The sequence below is a fragment of the Phaethon aethereus genome (genome assembly GCF_964289735.1).
Source record: "Phaethon aethereus genome assembly, chromosome: 3".
NCBI lineage: Eukaryota > Metazoa > Chordata > Aves > Phaethontiformes > Phaethontidae > Phaethon > Phaethon aethereus.
The window spans coordinates 24,572,170-24,588,711 of NC_138576.1; positions in this window are offsets into that span (position 1 = coordinate 24,572,170).

The window sequence follows — 16,542 nt, forward strand, 5'->3', positions numbered from 1 at the left end:
TATTCATGTGCTCAAGGTTAAAACTGAGTGCCAAATTTGGAGATAAAAAGAATGATATCTCATAGGTTATAGTACTATCAGAGAGCTTATACTGGGTGGGAGGAGAAGTTAGTCTCATTTTTGTAGATTGGGGTACAGTCTATTTCATAATAAAATCTTGAAAGTTTAATTTAATAAATTTCTATAGCAATGATCTAAGACGCTGGGTAGGTTTTTGCTGTCTCTCTTCTGAAATACTATAGATTTTGAGCTTTCTTACATAATTTCTTGAAAAGAGCTTGGAAGCATTTTTGTCTTCATACTGTTGTGAGCAGAACACATTCTAAGCAGGACACTTATTCCATGAATGTCTGCAGTTACAGTACTTGTACTAGATTCAGAAGACTCCCTTCTTTTCTTTGTTCCGGTAAATAGGAATTTGACGCAAGTTCATGTTTGTATGGGGAGCATCACTAGTAGTACAATATGAGTATATGAGAATTGCAAGTCATCATTAATCTTTTATTTGTGAATGAAATGGCCAATTTCTAGCCATAACTTTTGGCAGAAACCTGAAGTACCTGTACTGCAAAAATATAAACCATTTGGATTGTCCATCATTCTGCCAGTTTTACATTGTAATTTTACCAGATCCTAAGCCACATGGACAGATCTCTACTACCAGTCTTTTATGTCAGGCTGTTAATTGTCTTGGGTAAGGGAAGTCTTAGTCAGTCTGCACATATACAGGTAATAGGAAATTAATTTAAGGCTGGGTATCATTTAAGATAAAACACATACATGATGTGGAGTTCTATTGTTAGCCAACATAATTTAGCCTCATATCATACAGCAGGATAAAGATTATTGTATTCTTGAGAAAAGTGTACCTTTAAAATGCCTGCCTGAGTACAACCCAAGGTACTCTTTAATAAATAGAAGGCACAGAAGCATTATCAAATACAGGTATTTCTCTTTATTTTTACACTGGTTTAGGAATCTTATTTAGTCTCCAACAATTACAGTGTGTAGATTTCATGTACGTTAGTAAAATGGATCATAAAAAGTCTAAGATAACATTTATGAAATTGTAGCAATTTTTCCTAAGGCGGTCTTGAGAAGAAAGATCTTTGAAGACTACAGTCAGCCAAGAACACATAGTTTCATGTAAAATATGATAATCAAAACCCTTAAGTTTTATCATAAAAACTGAAAAACCTCATCTTTCAATATTTCCTATTCTGTTTAGAAAGTTGTTTTATAGATCAAGTTCACTTCAGCTCTGGAAACAACAACTAAGAAGATTCCCACTTTAACAGAAAGTAAGTTCTGCAACTGTGTGGGTGGTTTGGTTTTAGTCTCTTTTTTTCTGACAGTCTCTATGACAGACTAATGCTGTTCTGGAAAAGCATCTGAAGGTCATGTGCTTTAGCTATGCAGCAGGCTCATCTATTCAGCAAAAAAGCTAGAAAAGCTGTTTGAAGCCTGCATAATTCATGCAGGTCAAGGCTAGACAGGATAGGAAAGGACAGTTTTAACTAATGAGATTATTACTAATGAGCTTATTATGCAAATCTTTCCCTTTGCAGAACATTTCTCCTGTTTCTTGAAATTCTCAGCTACACATGCATGCATGTATTTGTATGCACACACACACACAGATGTCTTCTTTAGATTAGAAAATAGTTTTGATGCACGTTGACTTGCATTTTTACCAGTTATATGTCTGATTCTCCTTGGTCATGTGTGTATATCTATTTATATATCCTATTTCCTTCATACTTAAACATATTTTTTATTATTATTTCAAATTTTATTGGGGTTTTTTTGATCAAAAGGGAATAATTTTCTTCTGTTTTTATTTCAGTGGGAGCAGTGTAAACTCTCTATGACACATTTCAGGGTATCAGAGTCTCCAGTAAGCCTGGCTATATAGCTATAACAGGAGCAACGTAGTAACTGATCTACTACATACTGGAAAATAGTTTTACCAAAGTTAAGTTTTAAAAATATTCTTCTCTTTTACAGAAAAACATATCTTTTCTTCATCATTTTATCTGAGAGCTAAAAGTCTGAAAAGGAACAAATTTTCCTTCTGAAGGTCTTCAGTAAACTCTCACTCCATTGGGTACATAAGCAAGATTGTCATTTATTGCAGGAGTAAAGATTTAGTAAGTGAAACAGGCTAGATCCCAGCTCCCTGTGGCTGCCTGAAATGCCTCTTCAGCCAGCAGGTGATCTTGCAGCAGCAGCAGTTTCTTACTCTGCTGGTTAAACTGAGCAGTTCCAGTTATGGAGGAGGATTATCGACTGCATGGGAGCTGGCAAGAGCTCTAATGTCAGAATCGTCAGGCTGGTCACACTAAAAAATAAATTGTGAAGATGAAAAGCACTGGCCTGATTGCACTCCAGCCAAGAAAAAGTAAATGGCTACCTAGAGTAACTAGCAAAAGCAGCTTTGACAACAGGAGATTGGCATGGAAGATAGTTGGCATGTCTTTTAAATGTATGTCTGGGTATGTCAATGACAACACTGTGGTTTGTGCTCAGAAGTATCTAAGAACAACTTGTACAGACTCTGCAGCAGATGAAGGAGGACTCTTGCCCTTTGTGCTCAGTCCCTTTGTTTACTTCACTAATGACAGTAAAACATACAGTAGTCATTTAACCTGAATTTAGGTGCTCAGTTAAGATATCTTATATATTTACCTAATTGATGACACTGGATTCCTACTGCAAATGCAAAATTACTGATCTGTTACACCATTAACTTGGTGTCGTGATTTAGCCCCAAGCAGCACCTAAGCACCGCACAGCCGCTCACTCCCCCCTCTCAGGTGGGATGAGGGAGAGAATTGGGAAAAAAAAGTAAAAGTCATGGGTCAGAGATAAAGACAGTTTAACAATACAGCAAAGAAAGAAGAAATAATAATAATAATAATAACAACAACAACAATAATAGGAATATACAAAACCAAGTGATGTACAATGCAACAATTGCTCACCACCTGCCCGTCCTTGAGCAATGATTCCTGCCCCCCAGCTAACTCTGGTTTTATATTCTGAGCATGATGTTATATGGTCATGAGGATAACCTTTTGGCCAGTCTGGGTCAGCTGTCCTGGCTGTGCCCCCTCACAGCTTTTGTGCGCCTCCCCACTGGTAGAACATGGGAAGCTGAAAAGTCCTTGACTGAGTATAAGCACTACAACTACTTAGCACTAAAACCACCAGTGTGTTATCAATATTATTCTCACACTAAATCCAGAACACAGCACTGTACGAGCTATTGGGAAGAGAATTAACTCTATCCTGCTGAAACCAGGACACCTAGCCTTGCAGAAATCATATGATGTTACATCAGATGTATGGAAGACAGACAAAAATTATAAATACATTTTCAAGTTTTACAGAGATATCTAAACAGTTTCTTAAGCCTACAAAATACCACTCTAATTTTTCTTTTTCTGTTAATCTATACAGGGAAACAAAGCTAACTGGAAGAACTCTGTGCCTTGCTATGCCATGCCAAGCTACATCATGCAACAGAAAGTTACATCTTTCAGTTCCTTAAAGAAACAATATTACATTGAAATCAGTAGGAGTTGATGTTTTTAGAAAGTAAGATTTCATTTCTAAAAATGGAAATCTGAAGAGCCTGTTGATATTACAGATTCACTACATTATAGTGAGCAATTCAAATCTGGATGGGCCAGGCAATTTATTGAATAGATAAAAATGAGAATTTTTAGCTTTTTCATTTTGTTCAATATGCATTACCTTATTTATCAGGGATTTGTTTTTATAATGACTGACAGAAATCTTTTACTCATCTTCTACTGTTGAGTTCTTTATGTTTATGAAGTGAAGATAAATCTGAAACATTTTACTTTTGGGCAAATTGATTCTACAAGATATATGTTAGTTTGATGCCCCTGTAGCAGGGGTCCTTTATTTCCATCCAGTATTTCCTGCTGCACATATTTGATGTACAGCACATTTGTAGGCAATTTCATAGAACAGAAAAGATGAATTGTTATTAAAAGATATATAGATATGTAAGTCTGATATATACTTAATAAGTTGTATCTATTACACTTTGACAGATCATTGCTGCAAGACCTGGGAACAATATTTTATACTTTTCATAGGCTCTACTAAACTTGTTTAGTATTGCCAGATCTTCTTTCAGCCTCATCCAAACTAGCAGGACCATCAAACTGAATTGTACCCCGTCATTTCCAAGAAGTTCTTAATCTACTTGTGTTCAACAGCTGATCCAGAGACCAAAGTTAACACAAAATATCTTTCAATCCATTGTGTTCCCATTCTTTTCTCCTGATTCAGGACAGGATTCAATTTCTTAGCCATGAGAAACTTCATTTGAGATGCCCTAGAACATCTCATAAATTCAGATGAACTAACAAATTTGGAATTCATGGCTACAAAAACTTTGATATCTTTATATGTATATCTATATATGTATATCTATATTTATATCTTCCTTTTGTGGTTGAGAGAATTTTTCAATTATTTAGCAGGAAGTTTTTCCTCTTCTGCACAGAAATGTAAAGGCATTTTGCCATCCAAAATAGCACTTTTTATTCTCCAGCTGTCTAACGGGATTAGTCAAATTCTTGTTGTCTGTTCAGTTCCCAAATTGCCACAGGTCAGGCAGTCTAGTTGCCGAAATTAAATTTGCAGTCAACAGTTGTTAAACAGATATCAGATCCTTGAACTCGTATTTCTGAGAAAGTTAAAAGTAAGACTTCTTATGAAACAAGTATCTGATTCTATCTACAAGATTTTACAATTCAGTGCTGTCTCTAAACATGACCTTGAACATCTGGGGATTCTTTCTGTTCATAAACATGTGCAGAAGATGCATAGAGCCATAAAGATATACCACAGTCTTGACAAAACAAAAACAACTAAACAGAAAAACCTCTCTTGCTAACAGCATATGTGGATGTTTTCATGTGCTTTTGTCTGACTCAGGGTTGATCTAGTTCTGGCTGAAATTCTTGTCTCTGTTGTGCTTACTGTTACAGAACAGATACACAAAAAATTATTTGAAAACAAAACAAGAAAAAAAATCAACAAGAAGTAGGGAACATCTCCACCTTGAGGAACACCAGTAAAATTTACTCATTAGAAAGTTTTGTCTGTAGAGTTTTATTAAATTTCTCCTTTTAAAAATCCCCTCATCTCTTTGGTAACAGATGACTGTCGGACTCACATGATGATCTGATAACCCAGACTGATTTCCTGTTATGGACCTGAGCTTGAATGATGTTGAGGTGAACAGCAAGTTTCTGTACTTGTGTTGTTAACAGACAGAATCACTGAGAGAGTTTTCAGTGCAGATGGGGAAGAAAAATAAGCCTTACTTTACTGCATGATAAGACCCAAAGCCCAGAATCATATAGGAGAAAAGAACAATTATAGATAAGTAAAAGAAATCAATATGTAGTCTTCATTTGCTTTTCATAGGGTGGTAATGTCCACTGGGGGAGAATGAAATGTGCAATTGCTAGTGTAGTCTACAGATGACTTTTTTGATGAGGAAGAAGGTTATTTTGATGCCAGGTCAAAAGATTTAAGTTATTGTAGAGCTGCTCAAATAAGGTCCCTCTAAAAGTGGGCAACAAAAGGCTGAACCACATGGGGCACAGCAGCTGTGTCAAAACAACCACCTCTCACTCTTCAAGATGCTTGAAAAAAATGCTTCTTTTCCCTTTGCAGCAGGCAGTAGCTGATCAGAACTTGTAACAGATTATCAATGACAGAAACTGCAAAGCTGCTACACTGATTAGATATCAAGCACAACTAGGAAAAAGAAAATCCTAAACAGCAAAAATTAGAAATTAAGGTCAAATTCAACCATGGTACTGGGACATGATATTCCAACGACTTTTTATAAACATCACCCAGCTCAGCAGTGTTCAAATAACATTAACAACCTAATTTGAATCAAAATTATTTAAAAAGCAATTAAAGCACTTGAGGCAAAGAAACAATTTTAAATTTTGCACTGACTATAGATAAACTTGCACAAGATTTTGAAACTTTAATCAGTGGTGTGCAAATAGTATTTTAGCCCTAAAGTGATCCTAAATCTAGCTATAACTTTTACAAATATTTTCCAGGTTTAACTGATTGCATTTTCAAGTGTTTGATTCCATTAAAAGTGGATTTTGTTAGTTGAAGCAAAAAGTATTTACAATAATATATGTATATGATGCTATGATTCATTTCATATGAACAAATACATTCTTAAAAAGATAAACAGATTTGTGATTCTGTAACCCAATGCACTAATGTACATATATCCTATGTACTAGCATTTGTATGGTTACCAAATGAATAAATTCATTGCAGCCTACAACTTCTACATTAATCATTGCCCTATATATTATGTTAGAATAATATTTCAATGATCTTAACTGAAGAGGAGGATATAATGTAAGTCATAAATAAAACAAATATTCACAGGTTACTTTTTTAATGTGAGTAGGTCTTTTAAACTCCAAAGGACTAGTGGTCATTCATAATTATGTGCATGTATTTGCAGTTACAAACTCCTGTCTTTAGACATGAGATAAAAGTCATCGTTATTAGCCTGGCACTGGAAAACATTTCATGTCCCTCATTAAACAAACCTTCCTAAGAGTTTTCAAAGGGTACAGTCCTGAAGGAAGTAGTGGGTGGGAGGTAGTGAGGACAGGGAGGGGTAAAATATATGGGAGAGCTCAGTTCCCTTTTTAAAAAGCACAAGGCTGTCTATATAGAAATGCCAGTGTGGTCTGATAGTTTGTAACCAGAGCAACTGTTGCAGAAGCCAAAGCCAGAGGTGAAAACAGAATATTAGGGGTCTCCTTTCTCCAGATCACTGCAGTGGAAAATGAGCAAAAGGGAGAAAGAAAGACTGTAGAGACTTGTCCTTTCCCAGGAAGTTCACAATATAAATTTCAAGAGTTCACAGAATCACAGAATCACTCGGTTGGAAAGGGCCTTCAAGATCATCAAGTCCAACCATTAATCCAGTGCCACCATGTCCCCTAAACCATGTCCTGAAGCGCCACATCCACATGTTTTTTGAACACTTCCACAGATGGCGACTCCATCACCTCCCTGGGCAGCCTGTTCCAATGCCTGACCACTCTCTCAGTGAAGAAATTTTTCCTAATATCCAATCTAAACCTCCCTGGCGCAACTTGAGGCCATTTCCTCTTGTCCTATCACTAGTTACTTGGGAGAAGAGACCGACACCCTTGTCGCCACAACCCCCTTTCAGGTAGTTGTAGAGAGCGATAAGGTCTCCTCTCAGCCTCCTCTTCTTCAGACTAAACAACCCCAGTTCCCTCAGCCGCTCCTCATAAGACTTGTGCTCCAGCCCCCTCACCATCTTCGTTGCCCTTCTCTGGACACGCTCCAGCACCTCAACATCCTTCTTGTAGTGAGGGGCCCAAAACTGAACACAAGTTCAGTTTATTGAGTTATTCCTTCCCATCCTCCTCTGCTGAGTCCTTAATTTATTTTTTTTAAGAAGCCATATTAAAAAAAAAAAAAAAATTTAAAACATTTGGGTGGAGGACATAAGGTTAGAAGAGTAGAAGAACCTTAATTAAAGCATTTAATTACATACAGAATTTATGCATAAGAAATGTTTTCTTCCTTTCTTAAATATACATAACTGATTAAATTGTAGGGAACCTTTTTTTTTCAGACATGAGATGCAAAAGATATTAATAAATGCTGGGTTTTTTCCCCTGTAGAGCAAGCAATCTTCAGAATTAAAATAAGTACTGCAGTTTGCTGTCTTCTACTTGTGTGCACAGGGTCCTTTACTTCAAACATTTTAGAGAATATAGTTTTTATAGGGAATTGCTTTTAATAAGCTCATATTGTGAGCATTTATTCCTCCAGTCAATTTTCTGGAAGACCTTGTATTTTTTTGTTCAAGGTCTTGCGGCTCAAAACTTCCAAAGGGAGTGGGAGAAAGCTCTACTTTTCAAAATCTTTTGCAGTTTTCATAGAAATAGTGGATGCAAGCTCCCAATCAGCTCTATGCCGTGTTATTTGGTTCATTCAAGGCCGCGCCTCAAATACTGGGTTCAGTTTTGGGCCCCTCACTACAAGAAGGACATTGAGGTGATGGAGCGTGTGCAGAGAAGGGCAACGAAGCTCGTGAGGGGTCTGGAGAACAAGTCTTACGAGGAGCATCTGAGGGAACTGGGGTTGTTCAGTGTGGAGAAAAGGAGGCTGAGGGGAGACCTTATTGCTCTCTACTACCTGAAAGGAGGTTGTGGTGATGTGGGTGTTGGTCTCTTCTGCTAAATAACCAGCGATAGGATGAGAGGAAATGGCCTCAAGTTGTACCAGCGGAGGTTTAGATTGGATATTAGGAAAAAAATTCTTCACCTAAAGGGTTGTCAAGCATTGACACAGGCTGCACAGGCTGCCCAGGGAGGTGGTGGAGTCACCATCACTGGAATTATTAAAAAAACCTGTGGATGTGGCACTTCACGACATGGTTTAGGTGGCATGGTGGTGTTGGGTTGATGGTTGGACTTGATGATCTTAAAGGTCCTTTCCAACCTTAATGACTCTATGATTCTGTGATTCTGTGATTGACTATCCAGCCAAAGCACACACACAGCAGACATCTGTAATCACAGAATCCCAGAATAGCTGAGGTTAGAAACTATCTCTTGAGACCATCTGGTCTAACTCCTCTGTTCAAGCTGGGTCACCTATGGCAGGTTGGCCAGGACTGTGTCCTGTCAGGTTTTGAATATCTCCAAAGGATTGAGACTCCACAACCTCCCTGGGCAATGTGTTCCAGTACTTGACCACCCATTAATAAGATCCCCTCCATGACCCTGCTCTTCTCCAGGCTGAACAGCCCTAGCTCTCTCAGCTTCTCCTCATATGATTGGTGCTCCAATCCCTTAAACATCTTTTTGTCCCTGTGTAGGACTTGTTCCAGTATGTCCGTGTCTGTCTTGCACTGGAGAGCCCAGAACTGGACAGGGCACTCCCAAGTGTGACACCAGGGCTGAGTAAAGGGGAAGGATCACCTCACCCAGCTTGCTAGCAATGGCGATGTTCCTTCTAATGCAGCCCAAGATGCCACTGCCGCCTTTGCCACCAGGGTGCACTGCTGGCTCTTTGCTTGCTGTCTACCAGGACCCCCAAGGCTCTTCTCTGCAGAGTTGCTTTCTAGCCAGTTGGTCCCCAGTGTGTACCAGTGCCTGGGGTTATCCCTTCTCAGATGCAGGGCTTCACATTTCCCCTTGATGAGCTTCATGAGATTCTTTTTGGCTGAATTGTCCAGCCTCTCGAGGTATGTCTGAATGACAGCACACCCATCTGGCATTTCATCCACTCCTCACAGTTTGCATCATTTATTAACTTGCTGAAGGTACACAAGTATCCTATAGTCGAGGTCCTTAATGAAAATGTTATACAGTACTGAACCCAGTATCAAAACTAGTAACTTGCCTCCAACTGAACTCTGTGCCACTGATCACAACTGTTTGGGTCTGGTAGTTCCTTCAGTTTTTGATTCACCTCCCTGTGCACTTATCTAACTTGTACTTTGTTAGTTGTCTATGACGGTGTTATGGAACACAGTGTCCAAAGCCTTACTAAAGTCAAGGTAAACAACATCTGCTGCGCTTCCCTCATCTACCAAGCTAGCCACTTCATTGCAGAAGTGTATAGTGTTGGTTAAGCATGATTTCCCTTTCATAAATCCATGCCAACTACTCCTAATCACTTTCTTGTCCTCCATGTGTCTGGAAATAGTTTCCAAGAATAATTGTTCCACCAGCTTCTCTGGTACAGAGATGTGGCTGACTAGCCTGCAGTTCTCCAGACCGTTCTTTTTGTCTTCTTGAGGATTGGAGTGACATTTGCTCTTTTCTAGTTATCAGAAATTTATCCCATTCACAATAACCTTTTAAAGATAATTAACAGTGGCATTGCAGTGACAACAGCCACCTCCCTCAGCCCTCATGGGTGCAACCTGTTAGGCCCCATGGACTTATGTATGTGCAGTTTGTTTAAATGCTCCTTAACCTGGTCCTTCTTTACCGAGGATAAGTCTTCCTTGCTCCAAACTTTCCTTCTTGTCTCAGGGCCTGTGATTCCTGAATCCCTAGTCTTACTGGTAAAGACTGAGACAAAGAAGCCATTCAGTATCTCAGCCTTTTCCATGTCATTTGTCTTGAGGTCTCCTGCCCTATTAAGTGGCAGGACCACGTTTTCCCTAGACTTTTTTTCTGTTGTTTTTGTACTTGTAGAACCTTTTCTTGTTGTCCTTCACATACCTTACCAGATCTGACTCCAGGTGGACTTTGGCTTTCCTAACCTCATCCTTGCATGACTGGACAGCATCTCTTTACTCCTCCTTGGTCACCTGCCCCTGTTTCCATCTTTGTATACTTCCTTTTGAGTTTGTTAGGATTTAATTTAGTAGCTCCTTGCTCATCCATGCAGGTTTCCTGATGCTTTTGCTTGTTTTCCTGTTTGCTAGGAGAGACCTTTCTTGAGTTTGGAGTAGGTAATTATGTACTTAATTAAAATGCTGAGACAGTTGCAGATGATTACTTGGCCTTTGTAGTGACACATTAAACACAGGGCAGGGTAGACATGACATCCATGCATCAAAGCCATTCCAGTACATCAGTGTTGCAGAACCACATTAATACAAATGGAGACCCATAAGTAGGAACCCAAAGTATATAGTGTTCTCTTCCCCTCGTCCATATGTAACTTAAACTTTGCATTAGTATTAATGATATTGTTCTCATTACACTTATCTCTTTTCAGTTTCTTATCTTGGCTCCCTGCTTTTTTCAAAACTGTAACTTTTTGGAGATGGGAAAAAAATTAGTTGGTATATGAAAATTGTTGACTCTGATTAATAAACAACATGGAAATCTGAAATATCCACTGTCACACATATTCAGCAGAATGCAGGACAAGTCTCAGAACTAGGAAATAAAGAAAAATAATTGAAAAATCTTTCAATTTCTTTTAAATAAGGGTAATTCTGGGCAGCTGCAGTCCATGCATGTGCCTTCTACATAGAGAGAGTGAGGCTAAATTTATTGATCTGCCTATTTAATTAATAATTTGTTTTGTTCTGGACAGTATTTTGAAATGCAAAGTATGCAAACCCTTTGCAAAACTTGTTGCAAAATTGAAACTTCAAAAAAAGCCCATCAGGAAATCTGAAATTATTTTTAGGAGGAATTTGGTTTTACTTCTGTGCAAACTTGAAAGTTATAGCTATATACTAAAGTCAACAGAAATTCATCAGCATTGAAACTTCACTATTCCTAGTCTTTTTTTCACAAATTTTTCTTTGGCTTTTCAGATAAGTCTTATTTCAGTCAAAAATGTGAAGTTTGGGTTATATCTGTGTAGAACAATGAATAAACAAATTTACTGCCAAGTGTTCCATTTGCTAGGTTGAATATAAACAGATACACTGCTTTCAGCACCTAAACTAGCTCTGGACTCTGCAATACAGATTTATCCCTAAAGACTGATGGGAACAGAAGAAAAATTTTGCAGAAAAGGGAAATGACACTGCAGTGAATTTTTCAGCTCTAAATATGATAGTAGAATTGTTATGATTGTGTCCGCTAATAAAAGTGACAGCAAGAGAGATAAAAGGGACTTCGTTTAATTTTCTGTATACATTTCAGTGTGTTTTTTCTACATTCACACCTGTTTTTCATTTAGTCTTTTTTTTTAAAAAAAACAACACAAGTCCATCCCTATGAACTGTCGTTTAATATCTGAAAAATCACAGCCCTTCTGTGGGATAAAAGATTCTTTTATTCTTCACTTAAAACTGTAAGGATGTGTACCTGGGTTACATTACAGAGCAGTCTAAGTATATGTATTTGGAAAGGTCCAATTACACTGGCATAGTAGACACCATAAAACTTTGGTTTGAATGCCCAAAAGAAAGTTGACAGGCCAAAACCATGTCTCCTAAATGGCCAACTCTATTTCTTTATTCGAATCTGAACCCATCCAGATTTTTATGAGATTTTGGGTTTCACTGTCAGGTGACCACACAGCTCCACATTCCTCAGGATATTTGCGTTTTCTCAATAGCTGTTAGTCTTGAACCTAAAGGAAGAAAAAAGAGTCACAGATGTGTCAAGTGACAGTGCTCTGAATAGAACAATGTGTCAAGTCTACTATGTGCCAGTATTATACCCTAATTTACTCCAGTGCCAAGAACTGCTCTTGAAACTCACTGCCTGACACATTAGAAGTTTACCTTGTACCAGCTTTCTGTACTGCTCAAATGATGAAAATAACTCCTGACCCTGGGAATAGGAACATCGTAGCACACTAGTAGAAAGCCAACACTGTTTCAGAATATCTGTAAACCACAGGAGCAATGAGGATAGCAAAAGTTGTATATGGGAGAGAGAACTAATTCCATGTCACAGCAAAGGCTCTGGTTTCATGGTTTCAATCACTCAGGAGTGGTTAACTGCCACATATCTTTATTGCATAGTAATGCTTACTGGCAAGAATGTCAGTAGTCTTAACCTTAATGGTGTTATTTGATTTACATCTTCAATTTTGTGCCCATAACCAGAGGTCACAAAGGGTCTTATCTTCCCTCCCCTCACCTACACAATGCACTCTCATGACTGCACATGCAATGCTGGCAGTGCCTTCATCAATACCTAGGTTTCTCTGCAGGAGGAGAAGAGCCATACCATCTGTTCCACTTGTCTAAATATAGTAGCTCAAGGGGAATGTACAGCTGCTCATTTATCAAATTTTACAAGTACCTGTAAAACAAAATGTTTTGTCTGGCTTAAATCCCTGTCTCCAGCTCTAGAGTTTGTTTGGGTTTTTTTCCTCAAATAGAATTGAATAGTGTAAATAGCTGATCTCAGCAAGTCACGCTCCAGCCACTGAGAGTTTAGGGATTTATTAGAGAAAGTAGGATTAGACAACTAACAAGTTCCAAGTGTGTATGTTCGAGCCAAGAACAGTACTATCCCCATTACATATTTATTTTTCAGCTGAAAAATATACTCAGCAACTCCCCAATGTGAAAGAAATGTTTAGTTTTCTTTTTTTGACAGGAAGCAGTATTTTCTCATTTTGTCTCATCTCTCTCACGCTGCAAATGACATTATGATAATGAATCACGTTATTTGCACTGTGATGACTTGACTAAGTAATGGAAGCACAGCTATTCTGAAAGAAGCTGAAAGTATTGAATCTCAGATATTACTGGGAAAAGAAACAGGCAAGTAGTATAATTTAGGAGCTGAACTTTCTAATTGAACAGGAGATGTTGAAAAGGGAATGCCTAAGTCTGAGGCTGCAAACTATTTCTTAAAAAAAAAAATCCCTAAACCAAACAAAATCCACGTAAATTAAACATTTAACTTTATAGTAAAGGATGAAAAATAGAGAAAGCCAAATGAAAAAGCTAAACTTGTCACATTTGCAAATATAGTGGGCACTGAGAACTCACACTAACTTCATCAACTGCAGCGGTTCCCAGAAAAATCAAGCTAATTCACCTTTACATAGTAGAAGATAAGAAAATGGAATGTGTATTTTTATCAGAATGTCTCAATCTATTTCTGTGCTCTGAGACTTGGTTGAATAAACAGCATTCATTTCAACAATAATGAACTCTAACTTATGCCTTAATTTCTGCTGATATCAACTTGTGAATTCCTGCTATAATTTCAGAGTGACTATTCATGTGGGCAAGCTTAGCAAAGTGCCAAGTGTCTAGCTGATCATTTCTAAGCAGATTGGCAACATCATGGACTCAAATTTGACAGTATTATATTTTAAATAAGCTTAATGATCTAAGTAAATAAAATCAGAGGTCATTTTCAAGAAATTTTCCACATCAATCTGTTTAACCTGTCCTAAGATCAACACAGAATGTGCTTCTACTACATTTATAAGGTTTCCACTTTCACTCATTTACTAGAAAAAGTGCCTATTCTGTGAAAAATATGTAAAGCAGTATAACCTTCATAAACTGAAAAAGCAAATCACCCATCAAATATCTCAAATACATATTTATTAAAAAATCCCCTGATGAGTTTGTGGAGCTTATTTGGTAAGAAAAAATAATTCCCATTTAAAATTTGCTGTGCTTTATTGTGGATGGTAGGTTTGTTTGCAAGATGAAGCAGACATCAGAAGTAATAGTTTATGAAATGTCGCTCATACTTCATTCTGTGATTAACAGTCTGGCAGATGCTGAAAGTGGAGGGCACAAGCCTTTGTCTGTCTGTCTGCCTGTCTGTGTATCTACCTACCTACCTACCTACCTGCCTACCTACCTACCTACCTATCTGTATCTTTTCCTGAATCTTAAATTTTCCAAATAAATTATGTTCAAAGAAACAAACTATCTTAGCACAGTATTTGAACTGGCAAAGGTGGCAGCTATAGCAGAAAAAGCAGAACTCAAGCTGATGCTGAGATTTGGAGGCAGTAGTCCGATGTATCTGCTTCTGAGAAGAATTAAGGTGACAAAGGGAGTTCGGCAGGGAGAGAACCATCAAAGGCTTAAAGCCTAGGGGTATTTACAAAGAGCAGTTCTTTAGACAGTTCCCAACTCAGTTATATATGTGCCCAGTCCTAGTGTTACTAAATATACTTTCACAAATTATGGCTTGTAGCAAAGAGCCTTCTAGATTGTGATAGCCTTGCACAGACTAAACAGCAGAAGATCAGGCCATAATGCCTCAGATTTTCTTTTCCACTGTATTTTTAAATATAGATGACATCTATATATCTATAGTATCATGAAAACTGATGTTCAGAAAAGAAAAGAAACATGTATATATAAGAGTATATATAGAGTTGGGGTTGTTCAGCCTGGAGAAGAGAAGGCTCCAGGGACACCATATTGCAGCCTTCCAACACTTAAAGAGGGCTTATGAGGAAGATGGGGACAGACTTTTTAGCAAGGCTTGTAGCTATAGGACAAGGGGTAATGGCTTTAAACTGAAAGAGGGTAGATTTAGACTAGATAGAAGGAAGAAGTATTTCACCATCAGGGTGGTGAAACGCTGGCACAGGTTGCCCAGAGAGGTGGTAGATGCCCCATCCCCATTCCAGCTCAGGTTGGACGAGACGCTGAGCAACCTTGTCTAGTTGAAGATATCCCTGGTCATTGCAAGGGGGTTGAACTAAACAACCTTTAAAGGTCCCTTCTGACTTAAACTTTTCTATGATTCTTTTCTATGATATGTATTTTAATAGTTAGATTTAGGACATTTAAAAAGTTCCATAACGTTATAAATGCCCATTGCGTATGTGGTTTATGGTTTTTTCTACTTTAACTGGAAGTAAAGGCCCTATTTTCTGCAAACCACAGAACTGAATATACCTGTGGCACTTGCAAATGGGAAATAGAAGTTGTTTTGTTTAACTCTCTGTTTTGCGTGACCCTTGTGTTAAATTGCATAATTTGCATTTGCTTATGCTGTATGATGTGAAGTGTTGAAAATAGATTTAACTTAACACCAGCTCACATACGAAACATATATTTGTCCAGTGGAAATATATGAGAAAAGACCTAAAAAGAAAAAATGAGAAAACATATGCATTTTGAAACTGCTGATTATAAGGACCTGATTACTACCACCAAAACTATCACGCAAAAATCTGTGTTACCAGAATTAACCAGCCTGGGAATTCCACCACTGCAGACAGTGCATCATACATAAACACAGGCTGTTCTTCACTATCAGCAATAATGTTGATTCTGAGTATTTTAATGATAAGCCTAATGTCAGATGTCTCATAATTTGTGGTGTAGTTGTCTTTCTAGACAAGCAAAGGGCCTTCTACATGGCTAGTCACTTTCTCTAGTTTAGTAGGAATATGTCAAGTGCTATAAGAAACACAGAGAAGAATCATTTTCATCAGCTGTGAAAATTGATATAACTGGTATAATTCACATATCTACACCTTATTGAAGAGACAATGGATTGCATACGTTTTTGAAGAGGTTGTGGTTGGGTATCAGAGCAGACTGCTATCTGTTCATATTTCTGTGGCAGCTGCACTGTGGATCAGATGGGCTCTTCTGCAAGGAGGGTCAAGGTGCATGGTTGTTCACTGGGGAGATATATTGAGCCAGGGATCCGTCAGGCATGTAGCAGAGGAAGCAGAAGGGTAACATCGGGCTGCAGGGAGCTTGACCTTTGATAGCAGGCTCGGACATTCTAGAGATTCTCTCTGCAACAGAGAGCAGAATCATACTAGATTTATTTGTAAATACTTAATTTCAAATTTAATGGAAAAGATTTCAATTTTCAGTATTTACAGATCTATCATGCTCTAAAACATTATTTTTTACTCTGATAAAATCTGACTTTAAAGATTGCAAGCCTTCAATGTTTCATTCAATTTTATTGTGGTCCAGCATTGCACTATCCATCACTGTCATCTGGGAAGGTTAGAGTAGAAAAACACATATAAATACAGGTGTCTACCACTCACTTGCCAGTCCCACACATGGCTCTC